This window comes from Brachycentrus maculatus, unplaced genomic scaffold (genome assembly GCF_059751285.1).
Source record: "Brachycentrus maculatus isolate JH-2025_06_01 unplaced genomic scaffold, ASM5975128v1 h1tg001019l, whole genome shotgun sequence".
Lineage (NCBI taxonomy): Eukaryota > Metazoa > Arthropoda > Insecta > Trichoptera > Brachycentridae > Brachycentrus > Brachycentrus maculatus.
Window position 1 is genome coordinate 6,490 of NW_028281732.1, and position 11,011 is coordinate 17,500.

The 11,011-nt window shown below is 48.9% G+C and overlaps 1 non-coding gene and 2 pseudogenes across 1 annotated transcript; all 3 read left to right on the forward strand.

Annotated features, from left to right (window-relative positions):
* Positions 1–6,388: 6,388 nt before the first annotated feature.
* On the forward strand, positions 6,389–8,328 carry LOC148299651 (small subunit ribosomal RNA). The gene has a single exon (XR_015839052.1). It is a non-coding gene; the product is annotated as a small subunit ribosomal RNA (ribosomal RNA).
* A 357-nt stretch (positions 8,329–8,685) lies between these two features.
* Positions 8,686–8,847, forward strand: LOC148299652 (5.8S ribosomal RNA; annotated as a pseudogene).
* A 337-nt stretch (positions 8,848–9,184) lies between these two features.
* LOC148299653 (large subunit ribosomal RNA) overlaps positions 9,185–11,011 on the forward strand; it is a 4,078-nt pseudogene continuing 2,251 nt past the window's right edge.

Here is an 11,011-nt window from a genome sequence, read left to right on the forward strand (position 1 = left end):
TACGAGTCGGAGTGTTTGTTCGTTTAGATAATGTATATATATATATATATATATATATATATATATATATATATATATATATATATATATATATATATATATATATATATATATATATATATATATATATATATATATATAAAATATTATATAAGGAGGGGTGAACGGCGGGAGTAGCTATGAACGGCTTAATGCCTCGCCGTCTGACATTCGTCGGGGAGTACGAGTGATTGTTTATTCATGTGAGAGATAACAGAGAGTCGGAGTGATGGATTATTTACAATAGATAATATTATTAATTGAATAAATCAATTAATCAATATAAGGTTATTAATGAGAAGGGTGAACGGCGGGAGTAGCTAAGATCGGCCTAAGGTTGCCGAATGCCTCGCCGTCTGACATTAATTCGACCCTCTCGATGGCTCGTCGGGAATGGCCCGGATCGAGCTCGCGACGCGGTCAAGCGGCCGCGCGTACCCCACACTGCGCGGGTACTACGAGTGGGAGTTAATATATAATATTATACGAGGAGTTATTAATACATAATATAACACAAGGAAGGGTGAACGGCGGGAGTAGCTATGATCAGCTTAAGGTTGCCAAATGCCTCGCCGTCTGACATTAATTCGACCCTCTCGATGGCTCGTCGGGAATGGCCCGGATCGAGCTCGCGACGCGGTCAAGCGGCCGCGCGTACCCCACACTGCGCGGGTACTACGAGTGGGAGTTAATATATAATATTATACGAGGAGTTATTAATACATAATATAACACAAGGAAGGGTGAACGGCGGGAGTAGCTATGATCAGCTTAAGGTTGCCAAATGCCTCGCCGTCTGACATTAATTCGACCCTCTCGATGGCTCGTCGGGAATGGCCCGGATCGAGCTCGCGACGCGGTCAAGCGGCCGCGCGTACCCCACACTGCGCGGGTACTACGAGTGGGAGTTAATATATAATATTATACGAGGATATTAATACATAATATAACACAAGGAAGGGTGAACGGCGGGAGTAGCTATGATCAGCTTAAGGTTGCCAAATGCCTCGCCGTCTGACATTAATTCGACCCTCTCGATGGCTCGTCGGGAATGGCCCGGATCGAGCTCGCGACGCGGTCAAGCGGCCGCGCGTACCCCACACTGCGCGGGTACTACGAGTGGGAGTTAATATATAATATTATACGAGGAGTTATTAATATATAATATAACACAAGGAAGGGTGAACGGCGGGAGTAGCTATGATCAGCTTAAGGTTGCCAAATGCCTCGCCGTCTGACATTAATTCGACCCTCTCGATGGCTCGTCGGGAATGGCCCGGATCGAGCTCGCGACGCGGTCAAGCGGCCGCGCGTACCCCACACTGCGCGGGTACTACGAGTGGGAGTTAATATATAATATTATACGAGGAGTTATTAATACATAATATAACACAAGGAAGGGTGAACGGCGGGAGTAGCTATGATCAGCTTAAGGTTGCCAAATGCCTCGCCGTCTGACATTAATTCGACCCTCTCGATGGCTCGTCGGACAAGGCCCGGATCGAGCTCTGAACGCGGTCAAGCGACGCCGACGCGCGGCAATCGCGAGTACCCTACGCTGCGCGAGTACTACGAGTCGGAGTGTTTGTTCGTTTAGATAATGTATATATATATATATATATATATATATATATATATATATATATATATATATATATATATATATATATATATATATATATATATATATATATATATATATATATATATATATATATATATATATATATATATATATATATATAATATTATATAAGGAGGGGTGAACGGCGGGAGTAGCTATGAACGGCTTAATGCCTCGCCGTCTGACATTCGTCGGGGAGTACGAGTGATTGTTTATTCATGTGAGAGATAACAGAGAGTCGGAGTGATGGATTATTTACAATAGATAATATTATTAATTGAATAAATTAATTAATCAATATAAGGTTATTAATGAGAAGGGTGAACGGCGGGAGTAGCTAAGATCGGCCTAAGGTTGCCGAATGCCTCGCCGTCTGACATTAATTCGACCCTCTCGATGGCTCGTCGGGAATGGCCCGGATCGAGCTCGCGACGCGGTCAAGCGGCCGCGCGTACCCCACACTGCGCGGGTACTACGAGTGGGAGTTAATATATAATATTATACGAGGAGTTATTAATACATAATATAACACAAGGAAGGGTGAACGGCGGGAGTAGCTATGATCAGCTTAAGGTTGCCAAATGCCTCGCCGTCTGACATTAATTCGACCCTCTCGATGGCTCGTCGGGAATGGCCCGGATCGAGCTCGCGACGCGGTCAAGCGGCCGCGCGTACCCCACACTGCGCGGGTACTACGAGTGGGAGTTAATATATAATATTATACGAGGATATTAATACATAATATAACACAAGGAAGGGTGAACGGCGGGAGTAGCTATGATCAGCTTAAGGTTGCCAAATGCCTCGCCGTCTGACATTAATTCGACCCTCTCGATGGCTCGTCGGACAAGGCCCGGATCGAGCTCTGAACGCGGTCAAGCGACGCCGACGCGCGGCAATCGCGAGTACCCTACGCTGCGCGAGTACTACGAGTCGGAGTGTTTGTTCGTTTAGATAATGTATATATATATATATATATATATATATATATATATATATATATATATATATATATATATATATATATATATATATATAATATTATATAAGGAGGGGTGAACGGCGGGAGTAGCTATGAACGGCTTAATGCCTCGCCGTCTGACATTCGTCGGGGAGTACGAGTGATTGTTTATTCATGTGAGAGATAACAGAGAGTCGGAGTGATGGATTATTTACAATAGATAATATTATTAATTGAATAAATTAATTAATCAATATAAGGTTATTAATGAGAAGGGTGAACGGCGGGAGTAGCTAAGATCGGCCTAAGGTTGCCGAATGCCTCGCCGTCTGACATTAATTCGACCCTCTCGATGGCTCGTCGGGAATGGCCCGGATCGAGCTCGCGACGCGGGGTCAAGCGGCCGCGCGTACCCCACACTGCGCGGGTACTACGAGTGGGAGTTAATATATAATATTATACGAGGAGTTATTAATACATAATATAACACAAGGAAGGGTGAACGGCGGGAGTAGCTATGATCAGCTTAAGGTTGCCAAATGCCTCGCCGTCTGACATTAATTCGACCCTCTCGATGGCTCGTCGGGAATGGCCCGGATCGAGCTCGCGACGCGGTCAAGCGGCCGCGCGTACCCCACACTGCGCGGGTACTACGAGTGGGAGTTAATATATAATATTATACGAGGATATTAATACATAATATAACACAAGGAAGGGTGAACGGCGGGAGTAGCTATGATCAACTTAAGGTTGCCAAATGCCTCGCCGTCTGACATTAATTCGACCCTCTCGATGGCTCGTCGGGAATGGCCCGGATCGAGCTCGCGACGCGGTCAAGCGGCCGCGCGTACCCCACACTGCGCGGGTACTACGAGTGGGAGTTAATATATAATATTATACGAGGAGTTATTAATACATAATATAACACAAGGAAGGGTGAACGGCGGGAGTAGCTATGATCAGCTTAAATGCCTCGCCGTCTGACATTAATTCGACCCTCTCGATGGCTCGTCGGGAATGGCCCGGATCGAGCTCGCGACGCGGTCAAGCGGCCGCGCGTACCCCACACTGCGCGGGTACTACGAGTGGGAGTTAATATATAATATTATACGAGGAGTTATTAATACATAATATAACACAAGGAAGGGTGAACGGCGGGAGTAGCTATGATCAGCTTAAGGTTGCCAAATGCCTCGCCGTCTGACATTAATTCGACCCTCTCGATGGCTCGTCGGACAAGGCCCGGATCGAGCTCTGAACGCGGTCAAGCGACGCCGACGCGCGGCAATCGCGAGTACCCTACGCTGCGCGAGTACTACGAGTCGGAGTGTTTGTTCGTTTAGATAATGTATATATATATATATATATATATATATATATATATATATATATATATATATATATATATATATATATATATATATATATATATATATATATATATATATATATATATATATATATATATATATATATAAAATATTATATAAGGAGGGGTGAACGGCGGGAGTAGCTATGAACGGCTTAATGCCTCGCCGTCTGACATTCGTCGGGGAGTACGAGTGATTGTTTATTCATGTGAGAGATAACAGAGAGTCGGAGTGATGGATTATTTACAATAGATAATATTATTAATTGAATAAATTAATTAATCAATATAAGGTTATTAATGAGAAGGGTGAACCGCGGGAGTAGCTATGATCGGCCTAAGGTTGCCAAATGCCTCGCCGTCTGACATTAATTCGACCCTCTCGATGGCTCGTCGGGAATGGCCCGGATCGAGCTCGTGACGCGGTCAAGCGGCCGCGCGTACCCCACACTGCGCGGGTACTACGAGTGGGAGTTAATATATAATATTATACGAGGAGTTATTAATACATAATATAACACAAGGAAGGGTGAACGGCGGGAGTAGCTATGATCAGCTTAAGGTTGCCAAATGCCTCGCCGTCTGACATTAATTCGACCCTCTCGATGGCTCGTCGGACAAGGCCCGGATCGAGCTCTGAACGCGGTCAAGCGACGCCGACGCGCGGCAATCGCGAATATATATATATATATATATATATATATATATATATATATATATATATATATATATATATATATATATATATATATATATATATATATATATATATATATATATATATGATGAAGATGGAGAGGAAGAAGAAGTAGAAGAAAAGTAGTAGAAGAAGAAGAAGAAGAATAATAATAATAATGATAACAAAACTAATAATCATAATAGTTATGATAATACTGATAACAATGATTATAATAATAAGAAGAAGAAGAAGAAGAAGAAGAGGAAGAAGAAGAAGAAGAAGAATAGTTATCATAATAATAGTAGTAATAGTAATAATAATAATAATAATTTCGTAAGATGAAGAAAAAGAAGAAGAAGAAGAACAAGAGCAAGAAGAAGAAGAGGAAGAAGAGGAAGTCGAAGAAGAGGTATAGGACCACGAAGAATAGAAGAAGAAGAAGAAGAAGAAGAAGTAGGAGAAAAGTAGAAGAAGAAGAAGAAGAATAATAATAATAATAATAACAAAACTAATAATCATAATAGTTATGACAATACTGAATAATAAGAGGAAGAAGAAGAAGAAGAAGAAGAAGAAGAAGGAGAAGAAGAAGAAGAAGAGTTATCATAACAATAGTAGTAATAGTTAAAATAATAATAATTTCGTAAGAAGAAGAAAAAGAAGAAGAAGAAGAAGAAGAACAAGAGCAAGAAGAAGAAGAGGAAGAAGAGGAAGTCGAAGAAGAATAGAATAGAATAGAAGAAGAAGACGATTAAGACGAAAAGTAGACGACGAAGAATAGAAGAAGAAGAAGAAGAAGAAGAAGGATGATAATAATAATAATAATAATAATAATAATAATAATAATAATAACAAAACTAATAATCATGATAGTTACGATAATAATGATAACAATGATTATAATGATAAGGAGAAGGAGAAGAAGAAGAAGAGGATGAATACTTTTTAAAAAAATATATATATCTGCGTGTACACGCATCGACGTGTAAAAAATATGTATATATATTCGTAACGTGTATCCGCTATCGAAACGAAAATCGTGTAGAGAGAAGTGAAAAAAATTATGCGCGCCGACCATCTGGACTCGATCACTCGCCGTACCCCGCGCGGGAGTTACGCTAAGCCCGAATCCGCGCACCCGCCTCGGTCTAGTCGCTCTCGGGGCCGGGGCCGGCGAGACCGGGCCGCCGCGGTACTGTATGCGCGTCCGTAGTGGCGCGCTGATTTGCACAGCGTTCGCAAACCGCGGCGGCCCATCTGTCGGTCGCGTCGGCGGTACATTTGCGAAACTCGACGCGGCGTTCGCCTTCTGGCTTCGCCGGCGCCCGTGTCTCATCTCTGGAGTTCCGCGCGAGTAGAACTTGACCAAGAAATGAAAAAGAGTACGGTCGGAGGAGGTAACTCCCCGGCCACACCGTTGCCTCACGGCTCACGGCGTACGCGTTTTACGAATGGGAATTCATAATTTAGGCGACGACGACGCACTCCGTGTGATCGATCCCCGCCTGCTCTCCCCGCTCGGCTCTTCGAGCAAGAGAACCACCGCAGCGGCAAGGCAGAGTAACAACAATACACATGCCCGATAATGAGCAAATTGTTCTTTTATCGACGGAGTGTGAGTGTCACAGAGCGTGGCGCGGCGGGTGACTCCGCCGCGCGCGAACACGCCGTGTCCGAGCAGTGTCTCTCGGTTACGCAGCTAACCCGAAGAACAGCTCCCTGGTTGATCCTGCCAGTAATCATATGCTTGTCTCAAAGACTAAGCCATGCAAGTCTCAGTAAAAGCCGAATTAAGGTGAAACCGCGAATGGCTCAATATATCAGTTTTGGTTCCTTAGATCGTACACGGTTACTTGGATAACTGTGGCAATTCTAGAGCTAATACATGCAAACGAGGTCCTGACCGGCAACGGGAGGGATGCTTTTATTAGATCAAAAACCAATCGGCGGCGGGGTTCGCGCCCCGTCCGTCGCCATTCGAGATGACTCTAGATAACTTTGAGCTGATCGCACGGTCTAGCACCGGCGACGCATCTTTCAAATGTCTGCCTTATCAACTGTCGATGGTAGTTTATGCGACTACCATGGTTGTCACGGGTAACGGGGAATCAGGGTTCGATTCCGGAGAGGGAGCCTGAGAAACGGCTACCACATCCACGGAAGGCAGCAGGCGCGCAAATTACCCACTCCCGGCACGGGGAGGTAGTGACGAAAAATAACGATACGGGACTCGTCCGAGGCCTCGTGATCGGAATGATTACACTTTAAATCCTTTAACGAGGATCCATTGGAGGGCAAGTCTGGTGCCAGCAGCCGCGGTAATTCCAGCTCCAATAGCATATACTAAAGTTGTTGCGGTTAAAAAGCTCGTAGTTGAAATTGTGTCCTGCGGTGTCGGTCTACCGAATGCGGTACGACAGGCACGTCTGCGGGGCTTCTCGCCGGTGCGTCCACCGCCGGTGTGTCGCGGTCGTCCTCACGGTCGGCCGCGCGCCGAGGCGGGCCGTCGCGGCTGTTTACTTTGAACAAATTAGAGTGCTCAAAGCGGGCTAACACTTGCCTGAATATTGTACGCATGGAATAATAGAATAGGACCTCGGTTCTGTTTTGTTGGCTTTCTGATACCAGAGGTAATGATTAATAGGGACAACTGGGGGCATTCGTATTGCGACGTTAGAGGTGAAATTCTTGGATCGTCGCAAGACGGACTAAAGCGAAAGCATTTGCCAAAGGTGTTTTCATTAATCAAGAACGAAAGTTAGAGGTTCGAAGGCGATTAGATACCGCTGTAGTTCTAACCATAAATGATGCCAGCCAGCGATCCGCCGAAGTTTCATAATTTTAACCCGGTGGGCAGCTCCCGGGAAACCAAAGCTTTCGGGCTCCGGGGGGAGTATGGTTGCAAAGCTGAAACTTAAAGGAATTGACGGAAGGGCACCACCAGGAGTGGAGCCTGCGGCTTAATTCGACTCAACACGGGAAAACTCACCAGGCCCGGACACTGGAAGGATTGACGGATTAACAGCTCTTTCTCGATTCGGTGGGTGGTGGTGCATGGCCGCTCTTAGTTGGTGGAGCGATTTGTCAGGTTAATTCCGGTAACGAACGTAACTCTAGCCTATTAAATAGACGTGCAACCGGTATCACGAGGGTCCGCGTGCGCGCGTTCCGCGGCGCTCGCGTCGCGTGCGTGCGTCTCGCGGTCTTCACTACCGGCGTACAATGAAAATCTTCTTAGAGGGACCGGCGGTATATATAGCCGCACGAGATTGAGCAATAGCAGGTCTGTGATGCCCTTAGATGTCCTGGGCCGCACGCGCGCTACACTGAAGGGATCAGCGTGTCCTCCTTGGCCTAACGGCCCGGGTAACCCGATGAAACCCCTTCGTGATAGGGATTGGGGTTTGCAATTCTCCCCCATGAACGAGGAATTCCTAGTAAAAGCGAGTCACCAGCTCGCGTTGATTGCGTCCCTGCCCTTTGTACACACCGCCCGTCGCTACTACCGATGGATGATTTGGTGAGGTCTTCGGACTGGTGCGCGGAAGCTCGTCTCGGGCGTCCGACGCGTCGGAAAGTTTGACCGAATTTGATCATTTAGAGGAAGTAAAAGTCGTAACAAGGTTTCCGTAGGTGAACCTGCGGAAGGATCATTTCCTGTGTAATAATATATTTTGTAATATATATACATACTTGTATGTAAAATACACGAATCACGATGCGCGGCCGAGAGCCCGACATCGCTGCGGCGGAGATCGCCCTAGGGCGCCGCCGCGAACCGCGGACCCGCCGGCGTCGCGGGACGGCTCTCTCGATCCTGACGGGTCGGGGGACCGCGCCCGCGTCCGGTCGCGATTTAGTGATGCGCGTGTGCGTGTGCGCGCGCGCATCACCATTAAGGTTGCTATTTTTTGTTGTTTTGATCTTCTAAGGTCAGTTTGCGCTCGCGCGAACACCCAAAACGCGACGGATAAACAAGTGAACGAATGACAATTTTAAAATTGTACAATTATTACCCTGAACGGCGGATCACTCGGCTCGTGGGTCGATGAAGAACGCAGCTAAATGCGCGTCAGAGTGTGAACTGCAGGACACATGAGCATCGACATTTCGAACGCACATTGCGGTCCGAGCAAGACGTAGTTTGTCCACGGACCACTCCTGTTTGAGGGTCGCGCACGCAATGCGACCAGACTTCGCCGCGGAGTCTCTCACCCTCGTCCGCGAGGGGGGGGGGCCCCGGCGAGCGCGCTGCCGGCGTCGCCCGCGCCGCCCGACCCGCTCCGGCGGTCGGCGCGCGCGCGGGCGTCCGGTCAAATGTGTGACGAATTTCGAGCGCGCGGCCGGGACGCTAACGCGTGTCCGGGGGCTAGCGACGACGCTGTGAAACCGCGATCGATCCTTTTGCGATCTTCGCGGGGCGATCCTCGCGCCCTCGACGCGGTCCCGCCGCCGCGCGCCTCTGTCTGTCTGTATTATTTATATATAATATAAAAATTATCTTTCTGTCGTCGACCTCAAATCAGGAGAGATCACCCGCCGAACTTAAGCATATCAGTAAGCGGAGGAAAAGAAACTAACGAGGATTCCCCGAGTAGCGGCGAGCGAAACGGGAAGAGCCCAGCGCTGAATCCTGCGGCCCAGGCGGGCCGCCGGGAAATGTAGCGTTAGGGAGGAGAGTAATATATACACGCGCGGTCATTAGTCACGGCTGCCTGTCCAAGTTCATCTTGAACGGGGCCCGCTTACCCGCAGAGGGTGCCAGGCCCGTAGCGACGGTAGCCGGCCGCGACGGTCTCTCTCCCCAGAGTCGGGTTGCTTGAGAGTGCAGCCCTAAGTGGGTGGTAAACTCCATCTAAGGCTAAATACTACCACGAGACCGATAGCGAACAAGTACCGTGAGGGAAAGTTGAAAAGAACTTTGAAGAGAGAGTTAAAGAGTACGTGAAACCGTTCAGGGGTAAACCTGTGGAACTCAAACGAGCGAACGGGGAGATTCATCGCGTCTTCCGTCGGGGCCCGCGTCTCGGTGCACACCTTCGCCCTCGGCACTCGTGTCGGGGCGGCGGGTGTCCGGGTGCGCAGCCGGGCCCCCGGAGCGCGTGCACTTCTCCCTCAGTATAACACCGCGACCCGTCGCGCCCCGGTCGAATGCGCCGTGCGGTTGTCCCGTCTCGCTATGCGGGGCGGAGCCGCGGCGTCCACGGCCGGGGCCGGTCGAACATTTGACGAGCGACGGTAGAGAACGAGGATCGCGTCCGCCCCACCTGTGAGGGCGTCCGTCGCGTCACAGCCGCTTCCTTATCGCGGCCCCCGGCGTCTAGTGCGTCGCGGGCGTCGCTTTTCGGTTGCCGGCGGTTAGTGGCGCGCTCTCGGACGGGACGCGTCCCGGTCGGCGGTGGTTTTGTTTTGGGCACTCACAGGACCCGTCTTGAAACACGGACCAAGGAGTCTAGCATGTGCGCGAGTCATTGGGAACGCTGATAAACCCAGAGGCGAAATGAAAGTGAAAGGTCGGCCTCGAGCCGGCCGCAGGGAAGATGCGCGGGCGTCGCCAGACGCCCCGCCGCATTCCCGAGGCGTTTCGAGAAAGCCCCCGTGCGATTATCGAGACGCACTGAGAGCGTACACGCTGGGACCCGAAAGATGGTGAACTATGCCTGGTCAGGTCGAAGTCAGGGGAAACCCTGATGGAGGACCGAAGCGATTCTGACGTGCAAATCGATCGTCCGAACTGGGTATAGGGGCGAAAGACTAATCGAACTATCTAATAGCTGGTTCCATCCGAAGTTTCCCTCAGGATAGCTGGCGCTCGAGAAACATGACGTTCGCGTCATTCTGACAGTCTCATCCGGTAAAGCGAATGATTAGAGGCATTGGGGTCGAAATGACCTCAACCTATTCTCAAACTTTAAATGGGTGAGATCTCCTTCTTGCTCGAAGATGAAGTAGGAGCTCGGATGGGAGTGCCAAGTGGGCCAATTTTGGTAAGCAGAACTGGCGCTGTGGGATGAACCAAACGTCGAGTTAAGGCGCCCAATGAACGCTCATCGGAGACCATAAAAGGCGTTGGTCGCTCAGGACAGCAGGACGGTGGCCATGGAAGTCGGAATCCGCTAAGGAGTGTGTAACAACTCACCTGCCGAAGCAACCAGCCCTGAAAATGGATGGCGCTGTAGCGTTCAGCCTATACTCGACCGTCGCAGGCAGGTGGGACGTTCGCGCGGCGCCCGCGTCGCGCGATCGTTTTGAGGCCGCGACGAGTAGGATGGCCGCGGCGGTGTGCGCAGAAGGGTCTGGGCGTGAGCCCGCCTGGAGCCTCCGTCGGCGCAGATCTTG